Consider the following 19,860-nt stretch of genomic DNA (forward strand, 5'->3'; position numbering starts at 1 on the left):
CTCCTATATTGATAAATGTATTTGGAACTCTAAATCCAAGACGGTTTGTGCTAGCTTCTTGAAACTTGACACAGTAAAGTAGTTTCACGTTCTATCTCTATGTTTTATTTCCTCTTGATGTAGCCCTAAGCAGTGACTGGCGAGAAACACTTTCATGGAAAGGGGTTGCCAAGCTTCCAAAAATTACGAATCTCCAGAAATCTCAGCAAATATTTTTTCACCCAAACTATATGATACTTTCAGGTAATGATCAGTACACTAAGGCGACTTGGTTCCCCAAATTTCGTTCTTCTATGTTGAAGCGTTCATTTCCAGTAACAGTTTGAATTTTTAGGTTTCACTCTGTTTTCTCCTATATTGATAGATGTATTTGGAACTCTAAATCCAACACGGTTTGTGCTAGCTTCTTGAAACTTGACACAGTAAAGTAGTTTCACATTCTATCTCTATGTTTTGTTTCCTCTTGATGTAGCCCTAAGCAGTGACTGGCGAGAAACACTTTCATGGAAAGAGGTTGCCAAGCTTCCAAAAATTACGAAACTCCAGAAATCTCAGCAAATATTTTTTCACCAAAACTGCATGATACTTTCAGGTAATGATCAGTACACGAAGGCGACTTGGTTCCCCAAATTTCGTTCTTCTATGTTGAAGCGTTCATTTCCAGTAACAGTTTGAATTTTTAGGTTTCACTCTGTTTTCTCCTATATTGATAAATGTATTTGGAACTCTAAATCCAACACGGTTTGTGCTAGCTTCTTGAAACTTGACACAGTAAAGTAGTTTCACGTTCTATCTCTATGTTTTGTTTCCTCTTGATGTAGCCCTAAGCAGTGACTGGCGAGAAACACTTTCATGGAAAGGGGTTGCCAAGCTTCCAAAAATTACGAATCTCCAGAAATCTCAGCAAATATTTTTTCACCCAAACTAGATGATACTTTCAGGTAATGATCAGTACACTAAGGCGACTTGGTTCCCCAAATTTCGTTCTTCTATGTTGAAGCGTTCATTTCCAGTAACAGTTTGAATTTTTAGGTTTCACTCTGTTTTCTCCTATATTGATAGATGTATTTGGAACTCTAAATCCAACACGGTTTGTGCTAGCTTCTTGAAACTTGACACAGTAAAGTAGTTTCACATTCTATCTCTATGTTTTGTTTCCTCTTGATGTAGCCCTAAGCAGTGACTGGCGAGAAACACTTTCATGGAAAGGGGTTGCCAAGCTTCCAAAAATTACGAATCTCCAGAAATCTCAGCAAATATTTTTTCACCCAAACTGCATGATACTTTCAGGTAATGATCAGTACACGAAGGCGACTTGGTTCCCCAAATTTCGTTCTTCTATGTTGAAGCGTTCATTTCCAGTAACAGTTTGAATTTTTAGGTTTCACTCTGTTTTCTCCTATATTGATAGATGTATTTGGAACTCTAAATCCAACACGGTTTGTGCTAGCTTCTTGAAACTTGACACAGTAAAGTAGATTCACATTCTATCTCTATGTTTTGTTTCCTCTTGATGTAGCCCTAAGCAGTGACTGGCGAGAAACACTTTCATGGAAAGGGGTTGCCAAGCTTCCAAAAATTACAAAACTCCAGAAATCTCAGCAAATATTTTTTCACCCAAACTGCATGATACTTTCAGGTAATGATCAGTACACGAAGGCGACTTGGTTCCCCAAATTTCGTTCTTCTATGTTGAAGCGTTCATTTCCAGTAACAGTTTGAATTTTTAGGTTTCACTCTGTTTTCTCCTATATTGATAAATGTATTTGGAACTCTAAATCCAAGACGGTTTGTGCTAGCTTCTTGAAACTTGACACAGTAAAGTAATTTCACGTTCTATCTCTATGTTTTATTTCCTCTTGATGTAGCCCTAAGCAGTGACTGGCGAGAAACACTTTCATGGAAAGGGGTTGCCAAGCTTCCAAAAATTACGAATCTCCAGAAATCTCAGCAAATATTTTTTCGACCAAACTAGATGATACTTTCAGGTAATGATCAGTACACTAAGGCGACTTGGTTCCCCAAATTTCGTTCTTCTATGTTGAAGCGTTCATTTCCAGTAACAGTTTGAATTTTTAGGTTTCACTCTGTTTTCTCCTATATTGATAGATGTATTTGGAACTCTAAATCCAACACGGTTTGTGCTAGCTTCTTGAAACTTGACACAGTAATGTAGTTTCACATTCTATCTCTATGTTTTGTTTCCTCTTGATGTAGCCCTAAGCAGTGACTGGCGAGAAACACTTTCATGGAAAGGGGTTGCCAAGCTTCCAAAAATTACGAATCTCCAGAAATCTCAGCAAATATTTTTTCACCCAAACTAGATGATACTTTCAGGTAATGATCAGTACACTAAGGCGACTTGGTTCCCCAAATTTCGTTCTTCTATGTTGAAGCGTTCATTTCCAGTAACAGTTTGAATTTTTAGGTTTCACTCTGTTTTCTCCTATATTGATAGATGTATTTGGAACTCTAAATCCAACACGGTTTGTGCTAGCTTCTTGAAACTTGACACAGTAATGTAGTTTCACATTCTATCTCTATGTTTTGTTTCCTCTTGATGTAGCCCTAAGCAGTGACTGGCGAGAAACACTTTCATGGAAAGGGGTTGCCAAGCTTCCAAAAATTACAAAACTCCAGAAATCTCAGCAAATATTTTTTCACCCAAACTGCATGATACTTTCAGGTAATGATCAGTACACGAAGGCGACTTGGTTCCCCAAATTTCGTTCTTCTATGTTGAAGCGTTCATTTCCAGTAACAGTTTGAATTTTTAGGTTTCACTCTGTTTTCTCCTATATTGATAAATGTATTTGGAACTCTAAATCCAAGACGGTTTGTGCTAGCTTCTTGAAACTTGACACAGTAAAGTAATTTCACGTTCTATCTCTATGTTTTATTTCCTCTTGATGTAGCCCTAAGCAGTGACTGGCGAGAAACACTTTCATGGAAAGGGGTTGCCAAGCTTCCAAAAATTACGAATCTCCAGAAATCTCAGCAAATATTTTTTCGACCAAACTAGATGATACTTTCAGGTAATGATCAGTACACTAAGGCGACTTGGTTCCCCAAATTTCGTTCTTCTATGTTGAAGCGTTCATTTCCAGTAACAGTTTGAATTTTTAGGTTTCACTCTGTTTTCTCCTATATTGATAGATGTATTTGGAACTCTAAATCCAACACGGTTTGTGCTAGCTTCTTGAAACTTGACACAGTAATGTAGTTTCACATTCTATCTCTATGTTTTGTTTCCTCTTGATGTAGCCCTAAGCAGTGACTGGCGAGAAACACTTTCATGGAAAGGGGTTGCCAAGCTTCCAAAAATTACGAATCTCCAGAAATCTCAGCAAATATTTTTTCACCCAAACTAGATGATACTTTCAGGTAATGATCAGTACACTAAGGCGACTTGGTTCCCCAAATTTCGTTCTTCTATGTTGAAGCGTTCATTTCCAGTAACAGTTTGAATTTTTAGGTTTCACTCTGTTTTCTCCTATATTGATAGATGTATTTGGAACTCTAAATCCAACACGGTTTGTGCTAGCTTCTTGAAACTTGACACAGTAATGTAGTTTCACATTCTATCTCTATGTTTTGTTTCCTCTTGATGTAGCCCTAAGCAGTGACTGGCGAGAAACACTTTCATGGAAAGGGGTTGCCAAGCTTCCAAAAATTACAAAACTCCAGAAATCTCAGCAAATATTTTTTCACCCAAACTGCATGATACTTTCAGGTAATGATCAGTACACGAAGGCGACTTGGTTCCCCAAATTTCGTTCTTCTATGTTGAAGCGTTCATTTCCAGTAACAGTTTGCATTTTTAGGTTTCACTCTGTTTTCTCCTATATTGATAAATGTATTTGGAACTCTAAATCCAACACGGTTTGTGCTAGCTTCTTGAAACTTGACACAGTAATGTAGTTTCACATTCTATCTCTATGTTTTGTTTCCTCTTGATGTAGCCCTAAGCAGTGACTGGCGAGAAACACTTTCATGGAAAGGGGTTGCCAAGCTTCCAACAATTACGAAACTCCAGAAATCTCAGCAAATATTTTTTCACCCAAACTGCATGATACTTTCAGGTAATGATCAGTACACGAAGGCGACTTGGTTCCCCAAATTTCGTTCTTCTATGTTGAAGCGTTCATTTCCAGTAACAGTTTGAATTTTTAGGTTTCACTCTGTTTTCTCCTATATTGATAGATGTATTTGGAACTCTAAATCCAAGACGGTTTGTGCTAGCTTCTTGAAACTTGACACAGTAAAGTAGTTTCACGTTCTATCTCTATGTTTTATTTCCTCTTGATGTAGCCCTAAGCAGTGACTGGCGAGAAACACTTTCATGGAAAGGGGTTGCCAAGCTTCCAAAAATTACGAATCTCCAGAAATCTCAGCAAATATTTTTCACCCAAACTAGATGATACTTTCAGGTAATGATCAGTACACTAAGGCGACTTGGTTCCCCAAATTTCGTTCTTCTATGTTGAAGCGTTCATTTCCAGTAACAGTTTGAATTTTTAGGTTTCACTCTGTTTTCTCCTATATTGATAGATGTATTTGGAACTCTAAATCCAACACGGTTTGTGCTAGCTTCTTGAAACTTGACACAGTAAAGTAGTTTCACATTCTATCTCTATGTTTTATTTCCTCTTGATGTAGCCCTAAGCAGTGACTGGCGAGAAACACTTTCATGGAAAGGGGTTGCCAAGCTTCCAAAAATTACGAATCTCCAGAAATCTCAGCAAATATTTTTTCACCCAAACTATATGATACTTTCAGGTAATGATCAGTACACTAAGGCGACTTGGTTCCCCAAATTTCGTTCTTCTATGTTGAAGCGTTCATTTCCAGTAACAGTTTGAATTTTTAGGTTTCACTCTGTTTTCTCCTATATTGATAGATGTATTTGGAACTCTAAATCCAACACGGTTTGTGCTAGCTTCTTGAAACTTGACACAGTAAAGTAGTTTCACATTCTATCTCTATGTTTTGTTTCCTCTTGATGTAGCCCTAAGCAGTGACTGGCGAGAAACACTTTCATGGAAAGATGTTGCCAAGCTTCCAAAAATTACGAAACTCCAGAAATCTCAGCAAATATTTTTTCACCAAAACTGCATGATACTTTCAGGTAATGATCAGTACACGAAGGCGACTTGGTTCCCCAAATTTCGTTCTTCTATGTTGAAGCGTTCATTTCCAGTAACAGTTTGAATTTTTAGGTTTCACTCTGTTTTCTCCTATATTGATAAATGTATTTGGAACTCTAAATCCAACACGGTTTGTGCTAGCTTCTTGAAACTTGACACAGTAAAGTAGTTTCACGTTCTATCTCTATGTTTTGTTTCCTCTTGATGTAGCCCTAAGCAGTGACTGGCGAGAAACACTTTCATGGAAAGGGGTTGCCAAGCTTCCAAAAATTACGAATCTCCAGAAATCTCAGCAAATATTTTTTCACCCAAACTAGATGATACTTTCAGGTAATGATCAGTACACTAAGGCGACTTGGTTCCCCAAATTTCGTTCTTCTATGTTGAAGCGTTCATTTCCAGTAACAGTTTGAATTTTTAGGTTTCACTCTGTTTTCTCCTATATTGATAGATGTATTTGGAACTCTAAATCCAACACGGTTTGTGCTAGCTTCTTGAAACTTGACACAGTAAAGTAGTTTCACATTCTATCTCTATGTTTTGTTTCCTCTTGATGTAGCCCTAAGCAGTGACTGGCGAGAAACACTTTCATGGAAAGGGGTTGCCAAGCTTCCAAAAATTACGAATCTCCAGAAATCTCAGCAAATATTTTTTCACCCAAACTGCATGATACTTTCAGGTAATGATCAGTACACGAAGGCGACTTGGTTCCCCAAATTTCGTTCTTCTATGTTGAAGCGTTCATTTCCAGTAACAGTTTGAATTTTTAGGTTTCACTCTGTTTTCTCCTATATTGATAGATGTATTTGGAACTCTAAATCCAACACGGTTTGGGCTAGCTTCTTGAAACTTGACACAGTAAAGTAGATTCACATTCTATCTCTATGTTTTGTTTCCTCTTGATGTAGCCCTAAGCAGTGACTGGCGAGAAACACTTTCATGGAAAGGGGTTGCCAAGCTTCCAAAAATTACAAAACTCCAGAAATCTCAGCAAATATTTTTTCACCCAAACTGCATGATACTTTCAGGTAATGATCAGTACACGAAGGCGACTTGGTTCCCCAAATTTCGTTCTTCTATGTTGAAGCGTTCATTTCCAGTAACAGTTTGAATTTTTAGGTTTCACTCTGTTTTCTCCTATATTGATAAATGTATTTGGAACTCTAAATCCAAGACGGTTTGTGCTAGCTTCTTGAAACTTGACACAGTAAAGTAATTTCACGTTCTATCTCTATGTTTTATTTCCTCTTGATGTAGCCCTAAGCAGTGACTGGCGAGAAACACTTTCATGGAAAGGGGTTGCCAAGCTTCCAAAAATTACGAATCTCCAGAAATCTCAGCAAATATTTTTTCGACCAAACTAGATGATACTTTCAGGTAATGATCAGTACACTAAGGCGACTTGGTTCCCCAAATTTCGTTCTTCTATGTTGAAGCGTTCATTTCCAGTAACAGTTTGAATTTTTAGGTTTCACTCTGTTTTCTCCTATATTGATAGATGTATTTGGAACTCTAAATCCAACACGGTTTGTGCTAGCTTCTTGAAACTTGACACAGTAATGTAGTTTCACATTCTATCTCTATGTTTTGTTTCCTCTTGATGTAGCCCTAAGCAGTGACTGGCGAGAAACACTTTCATGGAAAGGGGTTGCCAAGCTTCCAAAAATTACGAATCTCCAGAAATCTCAGCAAATATTTTTTCACCCAAACTAGATGATACTTTCAGGTAATGATCAGTACACTAAGGCGACTTGGTTCCCCAAATTTCGTTCTTCTATGTTGAAGCGTTCATTTCCAGTAACAGTTTGAATTTTTAGGTTTCACTCTGTTTTCTCCTATATTGATAGATGTATTTGGAACTCTAAATCCAACACGGTTTGTGCTAGCTTCTTGAAACTTGACACAGTAAAGTAGTTTCACATTCTATCTCTATGTTTTGTTTCCTCTTGATGTAGCCCTAAGCAGTGACTGGCGAGAAACACTTTCATGGAAAGGGGTTGCCAAGCTTCCAAAAATTACGAATCTCCAGAAATCTCAGCAAATATTTTTTCACCCAAACTGCATGATACTTTCAGGTAATGATCAGTACACGAAGGCGACTTGGTTCCCCAAATTTCGTTCTTCTATGTTGAAGCGTTCATTTCCAGTAACAGTTTGAATTTTTAGGTTTCACTCTGTTTTCTCCTATATTGATAGATGTATTTGGAACTCTAAATCCAACACGGTTTGTGCTAGCTTCTTGAAACTTGACACAGTAAAGTAGTTTCACATTCTATCTCTATGTTTTGTTTCCTCTTGATGTAGCCCTAAGCAGTGACTGGCGAGAAACACTTTCATGGAAAGGGGTTGCCAAGCTTCCAAAAATTACGAATCTCCAGAAATCTCAGCAAATATTTTTTCACCCAAACTAGATGATACTTTCAGGTAATGATCAGTACACTAAGGCGACTTGGTTCCCCAAATTTCGTTCTTCTATGTTGAAGCGTTCATTTCCAGTAACAGTTTGAATTTTTAGGTTTCACTCTGTTTTCTCCTATATTGATAGATGTATTTGGAACTCTAAATCCAACACGGTTTGTGCTAGCTTCTTGAAACTTGACACAGTAATGTAGTTTCACATTCTATCTCTATGTTTTGTTTCCTCTTGATGTAGCCCTAAGCAGTGACTGGCGAGAAACACTTTCATGGAAAGGGGTTGCCAAGCTTCCAACAATTACGAAACTCCAGAAATCTCAGCAAATATTTTTTCACCCAAACTGGATGATACTTTCAGGTAATGATCAGTACACGAAGGCGACTTGGTTCCCCAAATTTCGTTCTTCTATGTTGAAGCGTTCATTTCCAGTAACAGTTTGAATTTTTAGGTTTCACTCTGTTTTCTCCTATATTGATAGATGTATTTGGAACTCTAAATCCAACACGGTTTGTGCTAGCTTCTTGAAACTTGACACAGTAAAGTAGTTTCACGTTCTATCTCTATGTTTTATTTCCTCTTGATGTAGCCCTAAGCAGTGACTGGCGAGAAACACTTTCATGGAAAGGGGTTGCCAAGCTTCCAAAAATTACGAATCTCCAGAAATCTCAGCAAATATTTTTTCACCCAAACTAGATGATACTTTCAGGTAATGATCAGTACACTAAGGCGACTTGGTTCCCCAAATTTCGTTCTTCTATGTTGAAGCGTTCATTTCCAGTAACAGTTTGAATTTTTAGGTTTCACTCTGTTTTCTCCTATATTGATAGATGTATTTGGAACTCTAAATCCAACACGGTTTGTGCTAGCTTCTTGAAACTTGACACAGTAAAGTAGTTTCACATTCTATCTCTATGTTTTGTTTCCTCTTGATGTAGCCCTAAGCAGTGACTGGCGAGAAACACTTTCATGGAAAGGGGTTGCCAAGCTTCCAAAAATTACGAATCTCCAGAAATCTCAGCAAATATTTTTTCACCCAAACTGCATGATACTTTCAGGTAATGATCAGTACACGAAGGCGACTTGGTTCCCCAAATTTCGTTCTTCTATGTTGAAGCGTTCATTTCCAGTAACAGTTTGAATTTTTAGGTTTCACTCTGTTTTCTCCTATATTGATAGATGTATTTGGAACTCTAAATCCAACATGGTTTGTGCTAGCTTCTTGAAACTTGACACAGTAAAGTAGTTTCACATTCTATCTCTATGTTTTGTTTCCTCTTGATGTAGCCCTAAGCAGTGACTGGCGAGAAACACTTTCATGGAAAGGGGTTGCCAAGCTTCCAAAAATTACGAATCTCCAGAAATCTCAGCAAATATTTTTTCACCCAAACTATATGATACTTTCAGGTAATGATCAGTACACTAAGGCGACTTGGTTCCCCAAATTTCGTTCTTCTATGTTGAAGCGTTCATTTCCAGTAACAGTTTGAATTTTTAGGTTTCACTCTGTTTTCTCCTATATTGATAGATGTATTTGGAACTCTAAATCCAACACGGTTTGTGCTAGCTTCTTGAAACTTGACACAGTAAAGTAGTTTCACATTCTATCTCTATGTTTTGTTTCCTCTTGATGTAGCCCTAAGCAGTGACTGGCGAGAAACACTTTCATGGAAAGAGGTTGCCAAGCTTCCAAAAATTACGAAACTCCAGAAATCTCAGCAAATATTTTTTCACCAAAACTGCATGATACTTTCAGGTAATGATCAGTACACGAAGGCGACTTGGTTCCCCAAATTTCGTTCTTCTATGTTGAAGCGTTCATTTCCAGTAACAGTTTGAATTTTTAGGTTTCACTCTGTTTTCTCCTATATTGATAAATGTATTTGGAACTCTAAATCCAACACGGTTTGTGCTAGCTTCTTGAAACTTGACACAGTAAAGTAGTTTCACGTTCTATCTCTATGTTTTGTTTCCTCTTGATGTAGCCCTAAGCAGTGACTGGCGAGAAACAATTTCATGGAAAGGGGTTGCCAAGCTTCCAAAAATTACGAATCTCCAGAAATCTCAGCAAATATTTTTTCACCCAAACTAGATGATACTTTCAGGTAATGATCAGTACACTAAGGCGACTTGGTTCCCCAAATTTCGTTCTTCTATGTTGAAGCGTTCATTTCCAGTAACAGTTTGAATTTTTAGGTTTCACTCTGTTTTCTCCTATATTGATAGATGTATTTGGAACTCTAAATCCAACACGGTTTGTGCTAGCTTCTTGAAACTTGACACAGTAAAGTAGTTTCACATTCTATCTCTATGTTTTGTTTCCTCTTGATGTAGCCCTAAGCAGTGACTGGCGAGAAACACTTTCATGGAAAGGGGTTGCCAAGCTTCCAAAAATTACGAATCTCCAGAAATCTCAGCAAATATTTTTTCACCCAAACTGCATGATACTTTCAGGTAATGATCAGTACACGAAGGCGACTTGGTTCCCCAAATTTCGTTCTTCTATGTTGAAGCGTTCATTTCCAGTAACAGTTTGAATTTTTAGGTTTCACTCTGTTTTCTCCTATATTGATAGATGTATTTGGAACTCTAAATCCAACACGGTTTGTGCTAGCTTCTTGAAACTTGACACAGTAAAGTAGATTCACATTCTATCTCTATGTTTTGTTTCCTCTTGATGTAGCCCTAAGCAGTGACTGGCGAGAAACACTTTCATGGAAAGGGGTTGCCAAGCTTCCAAAAATTACAAAACTCCAGAAATCTCAGCAAATATTTTTTCACCCAAACTGCATGATACTTTCAGGTAATGATCAGTACACGAAGGCGACTTGGTTCCCCAAATTTCGTTCTTCTATGTTGAAGCGTTCATTTCCAGTAACAGTTTGAATTTTTAGGTTTCACTCTGTTTTCTCCTATATTGATAAATGTATTTGGAACTCTAAATCCAAGACGGTTTGTGCTAGCTTCTTGAAACTTGACACAGTAAAGTAGTTTCACGTTCTATCTCTATGTTTTATTTCCTCTTGATGTAGCCCTAAGCAGTGACTGGCGAGAAACACTTTCATGGAAAGGGGTTGCCAAGCTTCCAAAAATTACGAATCTCCAGAAATCTCAGCAAATATTTTTTCACCCAAACTAGATGATACTTTCAGGTAATGATCAGTACACTAAGGCGACTTGGTTCCCCAAATTTCGTTCTTCTATGTTGAAGCGTTCATTTCCAGTAACAGTTTGAATTTTTAGGTTTCACTCTGTTTTCTCCTATATTGATAGATGTATTTGGAACTCTAAATCCAACACGGTTTGTGCTAGCTTCTTGAAACTTGACACAGTAAAGTAGTTTCACATTCTATCTCTATGTTTTGTTTCCTCTTGATGTAGCCCTAAGCAGTGACTGGCGAGAAACACTTTCATGGAAAGGGGTTGACAAGCTTCCAAAAATTACGAATCTCCAGAAATCTCAGCAAATATTTTTTCACCCAAACTGCATGATACTTTAAGGTAATGATCAGTACACGAAGGCGACTTGGTTCCCCAAATTTCGTTCTTCTATGTTGAAGCGTTCATTTCCAGTAACAGTTTGAATTTTTAGGTTTCACTCTGTTTTCTCCTATATTGATAGATGTATTTGGAACTCTAAATCCAACACGGTTTGTGCTAGCTTCTTGAAACTTGACACAGTAAAGTAGTTTCACATTCTATCTCTATGTTTTGTTTCCTCTTGATGTAGCCCTAAGCAGTGACTGGCGAGAAACACTTTCATGGAAAGGGGTTGCCAAGCTTCCAAAAATTACGAATCTCCAGAAATCTCAGCAAATATTTTTTCACCCAAACTAGATGATACTTTCAGGTAATGATCAGTACACTAAGGCGACTTGGTTCCCCAAATTTCGTTCTTCTATGTTGAAGCGTTCATTTCCAGTAACAGTTTGAAATTTTAGGTTTCACTCTGTTTTCTCCTATATTGATAGATGTATTTGGAACTCTAAATCCAACACGGTTTGTGCTAGCTTCTTGAAACTTGACACAGTAATGTAGTTTCACATTCTATCTCTATGTTTTGTTTCCTCTTGATGTAGCCCTAAGCAGTGACTGGCGAGAAACACTTTCATGGAAAGGGGTTGCCAAGCTTCCAACAATTACGAAACTCCAGAAATCTCAGCAAATATTTTTTCACCCAAACTGGATGATACTTTCAGGTAATGATCAGTACACGAAGGCGACTTGGTTCCCCAAATTTCGTTCTTCTATGTTGAAGCGTTCATTTCCAGTAACAGTTTGAATTTTTAGGTTTCACTCTGTTTTCTCCTATATTGATAAATGTATTTGGAACTCTAAATCCAACACGGTTTGTGCTAGCTTCTTGAAACTTGACACAGTAATGTAGTTTCACATTCTATCTCTATGTTTTGTTTCCTCTTGATGTAGCCCTAAGCAGTGACTGGCGAGAAACACTTTCATGGAAAGGGGTTGCCAAGCTTCCAACAATTACGAAACTCCAGAAATCTCAGCAAATATTTTTTCACCCAAACTGGATGATACTTTCAGGTAATGATCAGTACACGAAGGCGACTTGGTTCCCCAAATTTCGTTCTTCTATGTTGAAGCGTTCATTTCCAGTAACAGTTTGAATTTTTAGGTTTCACTCTGTTTTCTCCTATATTGATAGATGTATTTGGAACTCTAAATCCAACACGGTTTGTGCTAGCTTCTTGAAACTTGACACAGTAAAGTAGTTTCACAGTCTATCTCTATGTTTTGTTTCCTATTGATGTAGCCCTAAGCAGTGACTGGCGAGAAACACTTTCATGGAAAGGGGTTGCCAAGCTTCCAAAAATTACGAAACTCCAGAAATCTCAGCAAATATTTTTTCACCCAAACTGCATGATACTTTCAGGTAATGATCAGTACACGAAGGCGACTTGGTTCCCCAAATTTCGTTCTTCTATGTTGAAGCGTTCATTTCCAGTAACAGTTTGAATTTTTAGGTTTCACTCTGTTTTCTCCTATATTGATAAATGTATTTGGAACTCTAAATCCAAGACGGTTTGTGCTAGCTTCTTGAAACTTGACACAGTAAAGTAGTTTCACGTTCTATCTCTATGTTTTATTTCCTCTTGATGTAGCCCTAAGCAGTGACTGGCGAGAAACACTTTCATGGAAAGGGGTTGCCAAGCTTCCAAAAATTACGAATCTCCAGAAATCTCAGCAAATATTTTTTCACCCAAACTAGATGATACTTTCAGGTAATGATCAGTAAACTAAGGCGACTTGGTTCCCCAAATTTCGTTCTTCTATGTTGAAGCGTTCATTTCCAGTAACAGTTTGAATTTTTAGGTTTCACTCTGTTTTCTCCTATATTGATAGATGTATTTGGAACTCTAAATCCAACACGGTTTGTGCTAGCTTCTTGAAACTTGACACAGTAAAGTAGTTTCACATTCTATCTCTATGTTTTGTTTCCTCTTGATGTAGCCCTAAGCAGTGACTGGCGAGAAACACTTTCATGGAAAGGGGTTGCCAAGCTTCCAAAAATTACGAATCTCCAGAAATCTCAGCAAATATTTTTTCACCCAAACTGCATGATACTTTCAGGTAATGATCAGTACACGAAGGCGACTTGGTTCCCCAAATTTCGTTCTTCTATGTTGAAGCGTTCATTTCCAGTAACAGTTTGAATTTTTAGGTTTCACTCTGTTTTCTCCTATATTGATAGATGTATTTGGAACTCTAAATCCAACACGGTTTGTGCTAGCTTCTTGAAACTTGACACAGTAAAGTAGTTTCACATTCTATCTCTATGTTTTGTTTCCTCTTGATGTAGCCCTAAGCAGTGACTGGCGAGAAACACTTTCATGGAAAGGGGTTGCCAAGCTTCCAAAAATTACGAATCTCCAGAAATCTCAGCAAATATTTTTTCACCCAAACTAGATGATACTTTCAGGTAATGATCAGTACACTAAGGCGACTTGGTTCCCCAAATTTCGTTCTTCTATGTTGAAGCGTTCATTTCCAGTAACAGTTTGAATTTTTAGGTTTCACTCTGTTTTCTCCTATATTGATAGATGTATTTGGAACTCTAAATCCAACACGGTTTGTGCTAGCTTCTTGAAACTTGACACAGTAATGTAGTTTCACATTCTATCTCTATGTTTTGTTTCCTCTTGATGTAGCCCTAAGCAGTGACTGGCAAGAAACACTTTCATGGAAAGGGGTTGCCAAGCTTCCAACAATTACGAAACTCCAGAAATCTCAGCAAATATTTTTTCACCCAAACTGGATGATACTTTCAGGTAATGATCAGTACACGAAGGCGACTTGGTTCCCCAAATTTCGTTCTTCTATGTTGAATCGTTCATTTCCAGTAACAGTTTGAATTTTTAGGTTTCACTCTGTTTTCTCCTATATTGATAGATGTATTTGGAACTCTAAATCCAACACGGTTTGTGCTAGCTTCTTGAAACTTGACACAGTAAAGTAGTTTCACATTCTATCTCTATGTTTTGTTTCCTATTGATGTAGCCCTAAGCAGTGACTGGCGAGAAACACTTTCATGGAAAGGGGTTGCCAAGCTTCCAAAAATTACGAAACTCCAGAAATCTCAGCAAATATTTTTTCACCCAATCTGCATGATACTTTCAGGTAATGATCAGTACACGAAGGCGACTTGGTTCCCCAAATTTCGTTCTTCTATGTTGAAGCGTTCATTTCCAGTAACAGTTTGAATTTTTAGGTTTCACTCTGTTTTCTCCTATATTGATAAATGTATTTGGAACTCTAAATCCAAGAAGGTTTGTGCTAGCTTCTTGAAACTTGACACAGTAAAGTAGTTTCACGTTCTATCTCTATGTTTTATTTCCTCTTGATGTAGCCCTAAGCAGTGACTGGCGAGAAACACTTTCATGGAAAGGGGTTGCCAAGCTTCCAAAAATTACGAATCTCCAGAAATCTCAGCAAATATTTTTTCACCCAAACTAGATGATACTTTCAGGTAATGATCAGTACACTAAGGCGACTTGGTTCCCCAAATTTCGTTCTTCTATGTTGAAGCGTTCATTTCCAGTAACAGTTTGAATTTTTAGGTTTCACTCTGTTTTCTCCTATATTGATAGATGTATTTGGAACTCTAAATCCAACACGGTTTGTGCTAGCTTCTTGAAACTTGACACAGTAAAGTAGTTTCACATTCTATCTCTATGTTTTGTTTCCTCTTGATGTAGCCCTAAGCAGTGACTGGCGAGAAACACTTTCATGGAAAGAGGTTGCCAAGCTTCCAAAAATTACGAAACTCCAGAAATCTCAGCAAATATTTTTTCACCAAAACTGCATGATACTTTCAGGTAATGATCAGTACACGAAGGCGACTTGGTTCCCCAAATTTCGTTCTTCTATGTTGAAGCGTTCATTTCCAGTAACAGTTTGAATTTTTAGGTTTCACTCTGTTTTCTCCTATATTGATAAATGTATTTGGAACTCTAAATCCAAGACGGTTTGTGCTAGCTTCTTGAAACTTGACACAGTAAAGTAGTTTCACGTTCTATCTCTATGTTTTGTTTCCTCTTGATGTAGCCCTAAGCAGTGACTGGCGAGAAACACTTTCATGGAAAGGGGTTGCCAAGCTTCCAAAAATTACGAATCTCCAGAAATCTCAGCAAATATTTTTTCACCCAAACTAGATGATACTTTCAGGTAATGATCAGTACACGAAGGCGACTTGGTTCCCCAAATTTCGTTCTTCTATGTTGAAGCGTTCATTTCCAGTAACAGTTTGAATTTTTAGGTTTCACTCTGTTTTCTCCTATATTGATAAATGTATTTGGAACTCTAAATCCAACACGGTTTGTGCTAGCTTCTTGAAACTTGACACAGTAAAGTAGTTTCACGTTCTATCTCTATGTTTTATTTCCTCTTGATGTAGCCCTAAGCAGTGACTGGCGAGAAACACTTTCATGGAAAGGGGTTGCCAAGCTTCCAAAAATTACGAATCTCCAGAAATCTCAGCAAATATTTTTTCGACCAAACTAGATGATACTTTCAGGTAATGATCAGTACACTAAGGCGACTTGGTTCCCCAAATTTCGTTCTTCTATGTTGAAGCGTTCATTTCCAGTAACAGTTTGAATTTTTAGGTTTCACTCTGTTTTCTCCTATATTGATAGATGTATTTGGAACTCTAAATCCAACACGGTTTGTGCTAGCTTCTTGAAACTTGACACAGTAATGTAGTTTCACATTCTATCTCTATGTTTTGTTTCCTCTTGATGTAGCCCTAAGCAGTGACTGGCGAGAAACACTTTCATGGAAAGGGGTTGCCAAGCTTCCAAACAATTACGAAACTCCAGAAATCTCAGCAAATATTTTTTCACCCAAACTGCATGATACTTTCAGGTAATGATCAGTACACGAAGGCGACTTGGTTCCCCAAATTTCGTTCTTCTATGTTGAAGCGTTCATTTCCAGTAACAGTTTGAATTTTTAGGTTTCACTCTGTTTTCTCCTATATTGATAAATGTATTTGGAACTCTAAATCCAAGACGGTTTGTGCTAGCTTCTTGAAACTTGACACAGTAAAGTAGTTTCACGTTCTATCTCTATGTTTTATTTCCTCTTGATGTAGCCCTAAGCAGTGACTGGCGAGAAACACTTTCATGGAAAGGGGTTGCCAAGCTTCCAAAAATTACGAATCTCCAGAAATCTCAGCAAATATTTTTTCACCCAAACTAGATGATACTTTCAGGTAATGATCAGTACACTAAGGCGACTTGGTTCCCCAAATTTCGTTCTTCTATGTTGAAGCGTTCATTTCCAGTAACAGTTTGAATTTTTAGGTTTCACTCTGTTTTCTCCTATATTGATAGATGTATTTGGAACTCTAAATCCAACACGGTTTGTGCTAGCTTCTTGAAACTTGACACAGTAAAGTAGTTTCACATTCTATCTCTATGTTTTGTTTCCTCTTGATGTAGCCCTAAGCAGTGACTGGCGAGAAACACTTTCATGGAAAGAGGTTGCCAAGCTTCCAAAAATTACGAAACTCCAGAAATCTCAGCAAATATTTTTTCACCAAAACTGCATGATACTTTCAGGTAATGATCAGTACACGAAGGCGACTTGGTTCCCCAAATTTCGTTCTTCTATGTTGAAGCGTTCATTTCCAGTAACAGTTTGAATTTTTAGGTTTCACTCTGTTTTCTCCTATATTGATAAATGTATTTGGAACTCTAAATCCAACACGGTTTGTGCTAGCTTCTTGAAACTTGACACAGTAAAGTAGTTTCACGTTCTATCTCTATGTTTTGTTTCCTCTTGATGTAGCCCTAAGCAGTGACTGGCGAGAAACACTTTCATGGAAAGGGGTTGCCAAGCTTCCAAAAATTACGAATCTCCAGAAATCTCAGCAAATATTTTTTCACCCAAACTAGATGATACTTTCAGGTAATGATCAGTACACTAAGGCGACTTGGTTCCCCAAATTTCGTTCTTCTATGTTGAAGCGTTCATTTCCAGTAACAGTTTGAATTTTTAGGTTTCACTCTGTTTTCTCCTATATTGATAGATGTATTTGGAACTCTAAATCCAACACGGTTTGTGCTAGCTTCTTGAAACTTGACACAGTAAAGTAGTTTCACATTCTATCTCTATGTTTTGTTTCCTCTTGATGTAGCCCTAAGCAGTGACTGGCGAGAAACACTTTCATGGAAAGGGGTTGCCAAGCTTCCAAAAATTACGAATCTCCAGAAATCTCAGCAAATATTTTTTCACCCAAACTGCATGATACTTTCAGGTAATGATCAGTACACGAAGGCGACTTGGTTCCCCAAATTTCGTTCTTCTATGTTGAAGCGTTCATTTCCAGTAACAGTTTGAATTTTTAGGTTTCACTCTGTTTTCTCCTATATTGATAGATGTATTTGGAACTCTAAATCCAACACGGTTTGTGCTAGCTTCTTGAAACTTGACACAGTAAAGTAGTTTCACATTCTATCTCTATGTTTTGTTTCCTCTTGATGTAGCCCTAAGCAGTGACTGGCGAGAAACACATTCATGGAAAGGGGTTGCCAAGCTTCCAAAAATTACAAAACTCCAGAAATCTCAGCAAATATTTTTTCACCCAAACTGCATGATACTTTCAGGTAATGATCAGTACACGAAGGCGACTTGGTTCCCCAAATTTCGTTCTTCTATGTTGAAGCGTTCATTTCCAGTAACAGTTTGATTTTTTAGGTTTCACTCTGTTTTCTCCTATATTGATAAATGTATTTGGAACTCTAAATCCAAGACGGTTTGTGCTAGCTTCTTGAAACTTGACACAGTAAAGTAATTTCACGTTCTATCTCTATGTTTTATTTCCTCTTGATGTAGCCCTAAGCAGTGACTGGCGAGAAACACTTTCATGGAAAGGGGTTGCCAAGCTTCCAAAAATTACGAATCTCCAGAAATCTCAGCAAATATTTTTTCGACCAAACTAGATGATACTTTCAGGTAATGATCAGTACACTAAGGCGACTTGGTTCCCCAAATTTCGTTCTTCTATGTTGAAGCGTTCATTTCCAGTAACAGTTTGAATTTTTAGGTTTCACTCTGTTTTCTCCTATATTGATAGATGTATTTGGAACTCTAAATCCAACACGGTTTGTGCTAGCTTCTTGAAACTTGACACAGTAATGTAGTTTCACATTCTATCTCTATGTTTTGTTTCCTCTTGATGTAGCCCTAAGCAGTGACTGGCGAGAAACACTTTCATGGAAAGGGGTTGCCAAGCTTCCAACAATTACGAAACTCCAGAAATCTCAGCAAATATTTTTTCACCCAAATTGCATGATACTTTCAGGTAATGATCAGTACACGAAGGCGACTTGGTTCCCCAAATTTCGTTCTTCTATGTTGAAGCGTTCATTTCCAGTAACAGTTTGAATTTTTAGGTTTCACTCTGTTTTCTCCTATATTGATAGATGTATTTGGAACTCTAAATCCAACACGGTTTGTGCTAGCTTCTTGAAACTTGACACAGTAAAGTAGTTTCACATTCTATCTCTACGTTTTGTTTCCTATTGATGTAGCCCTAAGCAGTGACTGGCGAGAAACACTTTCATGGAAAGGGGTTGCCAAGCTTCCAAAAATTACGAAACTCCAGAAATCTCAGCAAATATTTTTTCACCCAAACTGCATGATACTTTCAGGTAATGATCAGTACACGAAGGCGACTTGGTTCCCCAAATTTCGTTCTTCTATGTTGAAGCGTTCATTTCCAGTAACAGTTTGAATTTTTAGGTTTCACTCTGTTTTCTCCTATATTGATAAATGTATTTGGAACTCTAAATCCAAGACGGTTTGTGCTAGCTTCTTGAAACTTGACACAGTAAAGTAGTTTCACGTTCTATCTCTATGTTTTATTTCCTCTTGATGTAGCCCTAAGCAGTGACTGGCGAGAAACACTTTCATGGAAAGGGGTTGCCAAGCTTCCAAAAATTACGAATCTCCAGAAATCTCAGCAAATATTTTTTCACCCAAACTAGATGATACTTTCAGGTAATGATCAGTACACTAAGGCGACTTGGTTCCCCAAATTTCGTTCTTCTATGTTGAAGCGTTCATTTCCAGTAACAGTTTGAATTTTTAGGTTTCACTCTGTTTTCTCCTATATTGATAGATGTATTTGGAACTCTAAATCCAACACGGTTTGTGCTAGCTTCTTGAAACTTGACACAGTAATGTAGTTTCACATTCTATCTCTATGTTTTGTTTCCTCTTGATGTAGCCCTAAGCAGTGACTGGCGAGAAACACTTTCATGGAAAGGGGTTGCCAAGATTCCAAAAATTACGAATCTCCAGAAATCTCAGCAAATATTTTTTCACCCAAACTAGATGATACTTTCAGGTAATGATCAGTACACTAAGGCGACTTGGTTCCCCAAATTTCGTTCTTCTATGTTGAAGCGTTCATTTCCAGTAACAGTTTGAATTTTTAGGTTTCACTCTGTTTTCTCCTATATTGATAGATGTATTTGGAACTCTAAATCCAACACGGTTTGTGCTAGCTTCTTGAAACTTGACACAGTAAAGTAGTTTCACATTCTATCTCTATGTTTTGTTTCCTCTTGATGTAGCCCTAAGCAGTGACTGGCGAGAAACACTTTCATGGAAAGGGGTTGCCAAGCTTCCAAAAATTACGAATCTCCAGAAATCTCAGCAAATATTTTTTCACCCAAACTGCATGATACTTTCAGGTAATGATCAGTACACGAAGGCGACTTGGTTCCCCAAATTTCGTTCTTCTATGTTGAAGCGTTCATTTCCAGT

This window comes from Spermophilus citellus, assembly GCF_964194105.1.
Source record: "Spermophilus citellus genome assembly, chromosome: X".
Lineage (NCBI taxonomy): Eukaryota > Metazoa > Chordata > Mammalia > Rodentia > Sciuridae > Spermophilus > Spermophilus citellus.